Raw genomic sequence first — 11,008 nt, 5'->3', positions numbered from 1 at the left:
CTTTCTATATATAGGAGTCTAAGGAGTCACAATATAATCCAGCCGACCTAACAATAATAATATAAAGCCACAAAAATAACAAAAGAGGGATTCTATGGGGCACAGAAATAACAATAAGGGGGTAATAGGGGCACAACAATATAAATAAGGGGTATAACTATAATAGTAATGGGGTAATCACTAGTATTATAGGGACCCAACAGTTATGCTCCCTATAGCACACCACCGCTCGTGCCACTCACCTCAACAGGCGGTGCACCCTGGGTATCACTCCTACTGTGTGAATCTAGAACTCTATGGGGACTTCCTTGACCCCCATGTAATCAAGGATCCCCACTGTTAGGCCCTCAATATTTCGGGCCACTGTCTCAACCGAATCATTAGATGGGGGAGCCAAGGCTAGCACTGCGATGCCCTGTGCATCCCTCCATGCCTCTGGATCCAGCCCTACAGGTCTCACTGGTCCCACATCTGCAAATACCATAGAGTACATCATTAGGACATATATATGAAAAAATATAAAAAAACATCATAAAAAATAAAATGCAAAAATAATGTGATCAAGTGTCTTACCACCATCGTCCCACTGCTCGCCAGCGAGCAGCTGCATGTCAAGGTCTCCGCGAAAGTCCATGCCAGCATATGGCCAGTCCTCAACAAAGATCGTCTGGCACTCCAGCCCCTCATGGAACAGTGTCCCCCATGACACTGGTCATTTGCCACCTCCTTGTGGCATAACGTGTGCCCATCGTGTGGCCCTGGTCTCTCGTGGTCTGGGAAAATGCAAGTCCATGTCCTGCAACTGCAGTGTGGGCACTTGCTCCAGCATGAGCGGGACTAAGATGGACCCGTAGCCAAACTGTTTCGTCTCTCCTCAACGACGGTTGGTAAGTTGTCTCTTCATATTTGCCGTCACTGTTTCTGCCCAGTTGAACATCGTCAGATTGAGACATTCGAGAGCCAACCAGAGATGGGTCTTCAATGCCTCGTGTTGGGCTTGGAGCCCATTGCCCTCGTCACCATAAATAGTATTGCACAAAGAACCACGTCTTCCACTGTCAGGATTTCCACCTTCCTGCTTCTTGTTTTGTGTGCCCGTGGACACACTCGTGCCATCAGCATCTCTAAAGAATCGCCCCCGGGTCACTGCCCCTCTAGAATTGGCCTCTCATTGCGACGGGATAACTCGGTCAGGAAATATACGTCCGTGGCATCAAACTTGATGTCTCGGCCTCGGATTATGAATTTCCCATATGTCGGATTCCAGGCGCAAATCAGTAGCTCTAGCAAATCGGGTTGGGCCCAAAGGTGCAGAGTAAGGAAGAATTTTAGCAACCCGCATGCACGTAAAGCATTTCGGCACCCAGCATCAGCAAAAGCTTCCACATCATTATCATTGTGCATTCATTCTTGCCAAACAAATGCCTTAATGTCCTGCATGAAGAGAAAAAAATGAATTAGAACTTTGTTTACAAATTTCCATACGTAATTTGCACAAAAAAAAAAATTGCGTCGCCATCGCGACTGTTTTTAAAACAATCGTAATGGCGCGAGGTTGATAGTTCAATTTTCTCGCGGTCATCATGGAAGTACATCATATTTTCACGATGAATGGTAAGCGTTATGTGTAAAGCGCGCTTGGTCATCGAGGACCTGAGCGGCATACCCGCGATGACCGAGCAGCGGACTCCGACTCAAAAATCTGCTTAAACTTACATTTCTACCGCCAAAATGGATAAAAAAGATATTAAAATGAAGCACAGGAAGAAACCTACCTACCTGGTAGAAGTTTCAAGATGAACCATGGACCAATGAGGCCGAAATCAGCTCGCCAACTTTGCTCAGGTTAGTGCTCCAAAACGCTCCAAGATGAAATGAACAGTGCCAATGGTAAAAATAAATGGATTACCCCCCTTTTTATAGTAATTTTTGAAAAATTTAAAAATTATATTTTAAAATGTGGGTCTTTTCTCATTTTTATCACATGGTTAGTTGAAATTTGGCTTTTTAACTATGTTTCCACATATATTGTTCATTTTATGTCGAATGGGTTTACGTTTGACGTGTTTTGTGCAGAGCTACAGATAGTGGATTCATGTCATGTTTCATGTACACTTGATCCGTAAAGTCTTCTTTAACGCTCTTTTCCGACTTAAAAGAGGAAAATATAGCCAAGTTATTCCTCTTGACTCGTTAAAAGAAATAAGAGGCAATCGCCTTTAAGCTCTTTTCCGACTGTGTAAAAATGAAAAGATTGTCGGGCCTTTGTCGTTTCAAGCTCATTATTGGTTACGAAACGACGTGATTCTGATCGCTTTTCTACTTTTTCAGGTCGAGGTCACTAGTCACCAAAAGTAATCCTCGATCGTAATGGTCAAGCGGTTCTTTCGAGTATCGTTTTATACTTTTTCGGGCTCGAGAGACACAAATTTACGAAAAAGGACCCCCCTGGAGTTTTCTTTTCTCTGTCTTTTTTAAACTCTCTAAACATGAAAAAGACTCCTAGTTTTACCTATGTCAGACTCGTTAAACCCTGACGGCATTGGACTCATCACCATGACAAGACTCAAGCTTCTCCTCCCTAGGGCTTGTTAAACTATTACTAGGTTGGATTCAACCGATGGTCGAACTTATATTACTAGCATATGCTATCCCCTTCAAGCTTGTTTTCAAAAATAATTGGGGTACTCGCTAGTAATGGTGGGGGAAAATTTGGAAATCATCATTGGCAACTAGTCACTTTTGAACATCAACACTTTTGCTTCTTGTCAGGTTGGGACATCCATACATCGTCATTTGGCCTTCCGCGGTTTTGAATTTCCATTTAGCCTCATTCCATCCAATTCACGCTGTCTCCATCAAGCCTCTGATCCCTTGGTACCTGAATGTTGCCACCCTCTGGAGTCGTGTCGCCGACATGTTCAAGAGTATAATCCTTCTGCAGTTTACATCCTCGCCTCCTCCTCTGATACTCTGTTTCACCATCTACCACTTGTTCCTTATCTTGTGTCGTTGATGGGGGAAACATTATGGCCCTCCTACGACAGGTCGTCTCCTGTTGACATGAGCTCATTATCCAGGAGATTGATCTAGAGATCCCCTTTGGTACCTTAGAGCTTACATGCCTCAATGGCAAGTTCTTCGCACCTGACGGTCAACTTTCATCATTGGTCATCGATTGGGTGATTCCACGAGTGTTAGACTTCAGCTCCTTCTTCACACTTCGTGGATTGTGCTAGATAGTACCTTGAGAACCATTGGCATTATTGGTGGTTTCTCTCATGCTTGTTAGCAGTTTTCATCATTGACCGGTAATCAAGTGATTTTCTATCATGCTCGGCCTCAGCACATCTATTCACATGTTAGAATTTGTACTAAATCGGTCGGGTTCAAGACCTCGAACTCAGATTACACATGTTCAGGCTGTGTGGATTGGTTCGGGATTACATGACTCATTGATGGATGGCTGCGACCATACCTTTATTATTATCATGGTCTTACTAGCTGTATGGCTACGCCCATACCACAAACCTAGTTTGTATTTCTTTTGGATGGCTGCACCCATGCCTAGACTACATGTATTTGACTATCAGAGATATCAATTGTACTTGCATGCAGGTTCTTCCAGATGGTGTTCCAGCTCAGTCAGTTTCATAAAGCATTTCACCCCTCCCACTCTCTCGGGCTTCATACTTTAGGGGGCATCTGTTACACAGTAATTTGTCACTGCCTTCACTCCAGTCCTTCTACTATGTCATGTGTCCAAGTCAAACATGCTCATATTGAACAAATTCTCTCTTGTGCTGCCAAATGACCCATTTTTCCTAAGTTATCTACCTCATCGCGACTGTGGACTTAATATACGCACTGAAGGGCACTCATAAATAGTCTAGCTATGCTGCCAGCATGGAAGTACATCTGATTCCTGCGATGGTTCGATTTCATGCTCCAGCATGAGGTTACTTATTATATTTAGTGATGATCTAACTAGCTACATTGGTCACTAGTGATGTCAGCGCTAAAGCTCAGTTATGTACCCGCAATGATCCAGATTGGGCGAATTTGTTCCAACAGTCGGCCTTCTGGATGACTTCAGACCTGGTTGTTGGCATAGTTTGTATCGCCCTTGTTTCTCTAGCATGGAAGTTCCATCAATTGTGCTACCTTCCTTGGGGATAAGCTCACTCTTCCACCTTTCATGGAAACTCCTTCTCCTATTTAAACTCTCACCATTGCTATGCACTGCTAGTTTGGATAGTTTGGATAGTTGGATAGTTAGCTAGTTGGTAAATTCTTGGATTGAGCAGTGTTGTTAGTATTTGTGAGTTTGCTAAATAGCTGGTGTGAGTGTGACAAGTGTGGGATTGTTGATATCTTGTGGAAGGTTGTGAAGTGCCCTTAACATTGCGTAAAACTTATGAGTGAGAGAGATCTTTGTGTGTTGGGAGATCCATCTTCAAAGAGTGAATGCTTGAAGAACATGTTGGTTGGATTCCTCTGAGAAGGCTTGCGATGTCAAGACTTTGGTTGTAAGCTTACTCTTATTTCATTATTAATACAATAAATGATGTTTTCCTATGTCTTGTATGTAATTTACTTGATAGCTCATGACTTCTTGACTTTGTGAGTAAATAGATCATTTTTGTTTTTTGGTTACGTGCTTTGATGTATTTCCTTTTCATTGTTTCAGGTTGATCACTCATTAGGAAGCAGAAGCTGGAGCAGTGCAACAGAACTCCATCGACCACTGGTTGAGGTAGGCCTCCAACTATGACTGTTTAAGGAAAACTATTGTTGATCTGTCCTTGTTTGTGACTAGATCCACTCTAGGGATATAGGGGTTGCCTCTGTTCTGCAGAGGGAACACTTTCCTGCATCACAATGATAGTTTGTTCCGGTGTCAACCTCATTAAAAAAATGAAACTGGATGTCATGAGCATAGTTCCTGGTCTTGTGTCAAGCTCGTTAAAAAATGAAACAAGGAGTCAGCGGGGATATTTTGTTCCCGTGTCAACCTCGTTAAAAAATGAAACCGGATGTCTCGATCATAGTTCCTTGTCTTGTGTCAAACTCATTAAAAAATGAAACAAGGAGTCATCAAGGATAGTTTGCTCCTGTCTCAACCTCGTTAAAAAATGAAATTAGATGTCATGAGCATAGTTCCTTATCTTGTGTCAAGCTCGTTAAGAAATGAAACAAGGGTTTTGAGGATAGTTCTTTTCCTGTGTCAACCTCATTAAAAAATGAAACAACTCCCCTTCCAACTCGAGTCTCTCCAAGATCTCGAAAGTGAACCTTCATTCCATCCACCTCGTTGAATGCAATGAAGCTTGGGGGGCATGTACCTCGTTTTGCGTCATTACGCTGGGGGTATGTGAGCTTATAACAAGCATAGTTCTTCGTTTCAAGCTTGTGTAAACATGAAACCGAATTCAAGCAGAGTTCTCTATGGTTCAAGCTTGTGTAAAAATGAACCTATACCCGATTTACATCTCGTGATTGTCGTTTTTATCCGCTAAATTCTGTTAGATGAGCCTTGGTTGTTTTCATTCCATCGCCCCCATCTCTTTGGTTGATCATATGCTTTCACTTGGTTGTTTACCCTTCCTGAGGGACTGCATCTATGAGTGGTTTTATTAGCCAACCACTTAACCATTACATGTTTTGAGCAGTTCCTCCATTGTCGGAACCAGTTGCTACCCTTTATACCACTCGTTCCTCTAGGATGAGTCCTCTTTAAGCTCTTTTCTGACTTGTGAAATATGAAAAGACTGCAAAGTTTTTCCTTTTTAAACTCGTTAAAACGAAATTAAAAGGACGGTCCACTTACAGCTCTTTTCTGACTATCTAAACATGAAGAGATCGTCAAACTTTTGTTGTTTCAAGTTCGATATTGGTTATAAAACGGCGTGTTTTTGATCGCTTTTTTACTTTTTCAGATCGGAGCCACTAATTATGAAAATTACTCCTTGATCTTAATGATCAAGCGGTTCTCTCAAGTATTATTTTATACTTTTTCGGGCTTGTGAAACACAAATTTACGAAAAAGGACACCCATGGAGTTTTCTTAAGTTTTTCTTCTGACTCCCTAAAATTGAAAAACATCGATTTTTCCCTATACTGGACTCGTTAAAATTCAACAGTAAAGGACCTATTCAATTTTAAACAGGAACGAACCACTCCTTCTTAGGGTTAGAATTTTAAACTAAGTTGAACTCATCCAAAGGATGAGCTTATAACCAAGCAAATGTTATCCTCCTCAAGCTTGTCAAAAATAAAGAGGTACTTGCCATAAATGGTGGGGGAAAAGAGAGAAAAATGAACCTGTTTATTACACTTTGTGTTTTAGAAAAGCATTTAACCACTCTTGAACACGACACTTTTTGTTCACCTCGGTTGGGAAATCCTTTGCCTAACAGTTAATCAAACCATATTGAAAGTCTTCAGCCAATTTCTGGGTATTAGCTTTGGGTCAATCATCACCAAACCATCTGCAGTGTCTTTATGTGTTCAAGAGGTCAGTTCAAATAAACCATTCATCTGCAAAATATCTGTCATCCATTCTGACCATCCCTGAGTTAGTCCTTGCCAAATATATTTCTTCAAACTTGATCTATGATTTCGTGTTGTGGGCTTGCCTACGACATATCGCTTTCTATCGACTCCTACTCATTATCTAGAAAGATTATCTAGAAATCGTCAGTACCTTGGAATCTGCATGCCTCAATGGCATCTTTCTCGCCTTCGACGACAGGTTACATCATTGACCTTCGATCAAAGGATTCTATGACATGTTCGACATCAACTCATTTATTCACATTTCATGGATTGTACTGAGTACTTTGAGAGCCATTGACATTACTGGTGGTTTCTCTCACACTTGTTAACAGTTCACATCATTGACTGGTAATCAAGTGGTTTCTACCATGTTCGACTTCGACACATTCATTCACATGGATAGAATCGTACTAGTTCGGGAAGCAGAAATCAAGACCCTGGATCTAGTTTCCACCATCTAGGCTACGAGGAATTTTGTTATTCATTATATAGTGGACTATTCATAAACAGATGGTTGCACCCATACTGTGTCTACATATGTCTATACTTGTGATGTATTACAAAATCATTCCTGTATCAGAGCAGTTTAGTTAGTTTTCTAGTCAGTTTTGATCTGAGTATGGGAATGCCTACCTCAGCGATGATATGTTCACATATATTTTGCATTGAATGTTTTTACAAGTTCTGACTGGGGTGTCCACAGGATGATCCTTGAAATGATAAAGTACTTCACTCTTCATACATGAAAGACTTCATCTTCATCTATTACAAACTTCACACTTTAGGGGGCAATCTATTGCACAAAAATTGTCACCTTGACATTCTATAATCCGTGTGAGTCTATCACCACTCATACTTTCCTCCTTTGCAAGTCTTAAACTTCAGTTCTTCATGTCAAGCCTTGAAAATAAGAGAAAGCCCTGAAAAGTCTATAAAACTCTGGTTCTACACTTTCTCTTAGCATTACCTGCGGTCCCGCATCTAAAGGTCATGTCCCCTGCATACCTGACCGCTCTGTTTATGTGTAATGGGTGTAGACCCCTGTAAAAGTCAAAAAGGTGCAAGTACACTCTTAAAAACTCACTTTGATTCATTTCTAGAAGCTTCTGGAAGGAATATTGAGGTGGCAAGTTCGCTCCTTTAAGGTTCATGCATCCCATACCTTAAGGAGCTAACCCCTTGATGTGAGGAGCTTATCCCTTTGAAGGAGGACTCTATCCCTTCATAGGTGGACCTGTAACCTCCTTCCTTTGCACTATAAAATGAAGCATTGGGTTGGTTACTGAAGAGGTTGAAAGCTGAATATTTTTGAGGTGAAATGCTGCGGGAACTTAGTCTTCCTCATTGAGCTTTTGTGAGGAAAGATTACATACCTCTTTGATCTCATTTGGAAGAGTGTGAGGCTTGTCAAAGTAGAGGAGATTCATGTTTTGGACCCTGGGAGGAGCTTGTACAACATCAAGGCACCAAAGGTTGTAAAGTTATTCTATTTTCAAAGTTAATACAATCAAGTTTATTTTTCTCAATAAGCTGTGTTTTATGGTTTATTTTATGGATTCCTTTATCACCATGATGAACATGATTTATTATATTAGCTATGCAGGTGTTATTTGATGTGTTCTTGTTTGTGATTGCAGGTTCTCAAAAGGAAACTCTTTCGAATGGTTGAAGCATGGTTGCCACAAACTAGCGTTGGACTCAAGGTAGGGTCTAAAACACCTCTTTAGTTTTTATTAATGAATCACAATATGTTTAGAAAAAGGTAGATCTGCTTGTCCTATTTGTTGCTAGATATCTTTTGATACTAGGGAGATTGGCCTTGTCCGCAAGATCGATTTATCCGGCCAACAAGTTGAGGTACGCATTGTTATCGGGAAATCTAGTGTCCACTCAGAGCTGCGAGTCCCACTAAGACTGGTAGCTATCTTAGAAACAAACAAACTAAAACTACTTTCATTTTCCTTTATGATAAGTATATAAGAGTGGAATGAAGGACACCAACCTCAGTCTTGCACTTAGTTCCTTGCTCAGTTCCTCTCCCTTCTGACAGATCCTTGCCGCTTCTCCTTCATCTACCCATCTTCAAAGAGCACCTATGGAATCAAAGCAACATAATACTATCGAAGAACAGAGATCTACAATCATAAACAATATAGGACCAGATGTATATTGACCACACAAATGCATATATCATCAAACACACAAGAATGTGGAGGAAAACTTGAATAGCTTTATTAATATCAAGAATAAGAAAAGAGGATTACAACCAATTTTTCTGACCCAGCGTCATCCTCCAGCATGAAAGCCCTTCTTTCACCTCATGAAAATCTTAGATCACCCAACACTATGATATTCCAACAAGAAACCAACAGCACTTCTTTACAAGATACAAAATATCAGCCTCTGGATCTCTAGGATGAGGGATCCATATATAGATGACTGTAGGGGGGTGAGTCAGCTTCTGGGATTCTGATTAGTGTCCTCTCTCTGATTGTTTTTTATTCCACTTGGAGATTGATGATCTCTTACTCATCCCTGGGTGAATTCAGAGAGGCAAGTGTCACAGGAGAAGTTTCTGGAAGATTCCATGATCATCCACCTCGCAAACTGTCTCTGCCATTTGTCCACTCTCGCCCATCGCACCCCATAGAAGGGATTTTTAGTATGCATCGCACCTCCCGTGTGCATTAGGTGGGATGCATCGCACTTTGACCATGAAGCAGGTGAGATGGTCCAATTTTGACCAGTTCTGAGCAGTTTTTCATGGAGAACTTCTGGGAGATGATGTAATCAGCTGACCTTGTTCTTTTAGGGTATGGAACAACACTTTTAGGGACTTATGAGCCCTTGGTTTATGGACATGTTTGATTGGGGTTGTAGTGCCCAAAAATGTCTATAACAGTTGCCCCCTAAAGCATGAGGTCGTTAATCTTTTGATGTCGGGTGAAATGCTTTATCATGAGGATCTGAAGTTTTTTCGAGCTGGAAGGCAACCTGTAATAAGATACAATACAATACATTATCTTCATAATATTTTTCATGATCTAGCTGAGGCGGGCATTCCCATGCTCAAATTTATAAATTCATTTTCATGTACATAAGACAGACAACCGTCTGTGCGGGAGACTGATGATTCTGATAGAGCCATCATCCTTTGATTCGGATGATCATCTGTGTAGCAACAATGTACATTTGATGTATTTATTTTCCTGAATATATCGCAGCCCGAATGGATGAAACTAGATCCGGGGTCTTCAAACTCATTCAATCTTCACTCAGAGTACAAGTCGATCCATGTGAAAGATGTTCTGGAGTCGAACATGGAAAGACATCGCCTGATTACCAGCCAATGATGTAAGCTGTTAACAGGCACGAGAGGAATCACCGATAATGATGATGACCCTCAAGGTACTACAGTACAATTCACGTGGTGTGAATAAGGGACTTGGCGTCGAACACCACGCAAAATCTTTCGGTCGAAGGCCATTGATGTAAACCTGTCACCGGAAGTGAGAAACTTGCCATTGAGGCATGCAAGCTTCAAAGTACTGAAAGGGTTGTTCCTAAGTCGACTTCTTGGATAATGAGTTGATGTCGACAAGAAGCAACTCGCCGTAGGAGGGCCTTAATGAATCCCACATCTACGACATGGAACAGAGTAAATTATTTCGGAGGTAAACGATCTGATGATACAGGGTTCAGGGTGGTGGTCATGAAAGAATGGAGCGTGAATGTATTGCAGCGGATGAGACACAGGTGAATTCTCTGAGTGACTTCTCTTGAACATACTGGCGACACTGACATGATGGATTGATAGTGATAACCCAAAATGTGGATGGTGTGATGGACCAATGGTGATATGACCAGTGAAAGGAACAACCCAACCCAACTCGGATGCGGAGTGAAAGTGTCATGTTCAAGAGCGACTTGCTACCAATAAAGTTTCTTCAAGTTTTCTCCCCAATTTTTCCCCAGTCATTGCTGACTAGTACCTCTTTATTTTTGTCAAGCTTGAGGAGGATAACATATGCTTGTTCTATAATTTTCCCTTCGGGCAAACCCATCGCTATATTTTAACGAGCCTAGCGACAGTGAAACTCGTTCTTGTCTGTATGGACAATTTTGTCACTATTCGGTTTTAACGAGTTTAACAACAAAGATAACTCGGTCCTTTTCAATTTTAGAGAGTCTGAAAGGGACGTAAAGGAAACTCCAATAATCCTTTTTCGTCATGTAATCCCTTAAGTCCGTAAAAGTATAAAATAATACGAAATGGATGAATTTTCAGTAATTTTAACAAGCCGAACAAGACAAGCACTCGATCTTTTTGTGTAATAATCCCTCAAATCCAAAAAGATTAAAATCTAGAGGTGGGATAGCACTTCCGGTCACTTTAACGAGCTGGAGAGGCCAATCGCTCGGCAATCTTTTCATGTTTTACGAGTCAATT

Source organism: Pinus tabuliformis, chromosome 1_2, assembly GCF_031772625.1.
Source record: "Pinus tabuliformis cultivar Carrire ecotype Pingquan chromosome 1_2, CPIR1, whole genome shotgun sequence".
Taxonomy (NCBI): domain Eukaryota; kingdom Viridiplantae; phylum Streptophyta; class Pinopsida; order Pinales; family Pinaceae; genus Pinus; species Pinus tabuliformis.
This window is presented reverse-complemented; position numbering follows the sequence as displayed.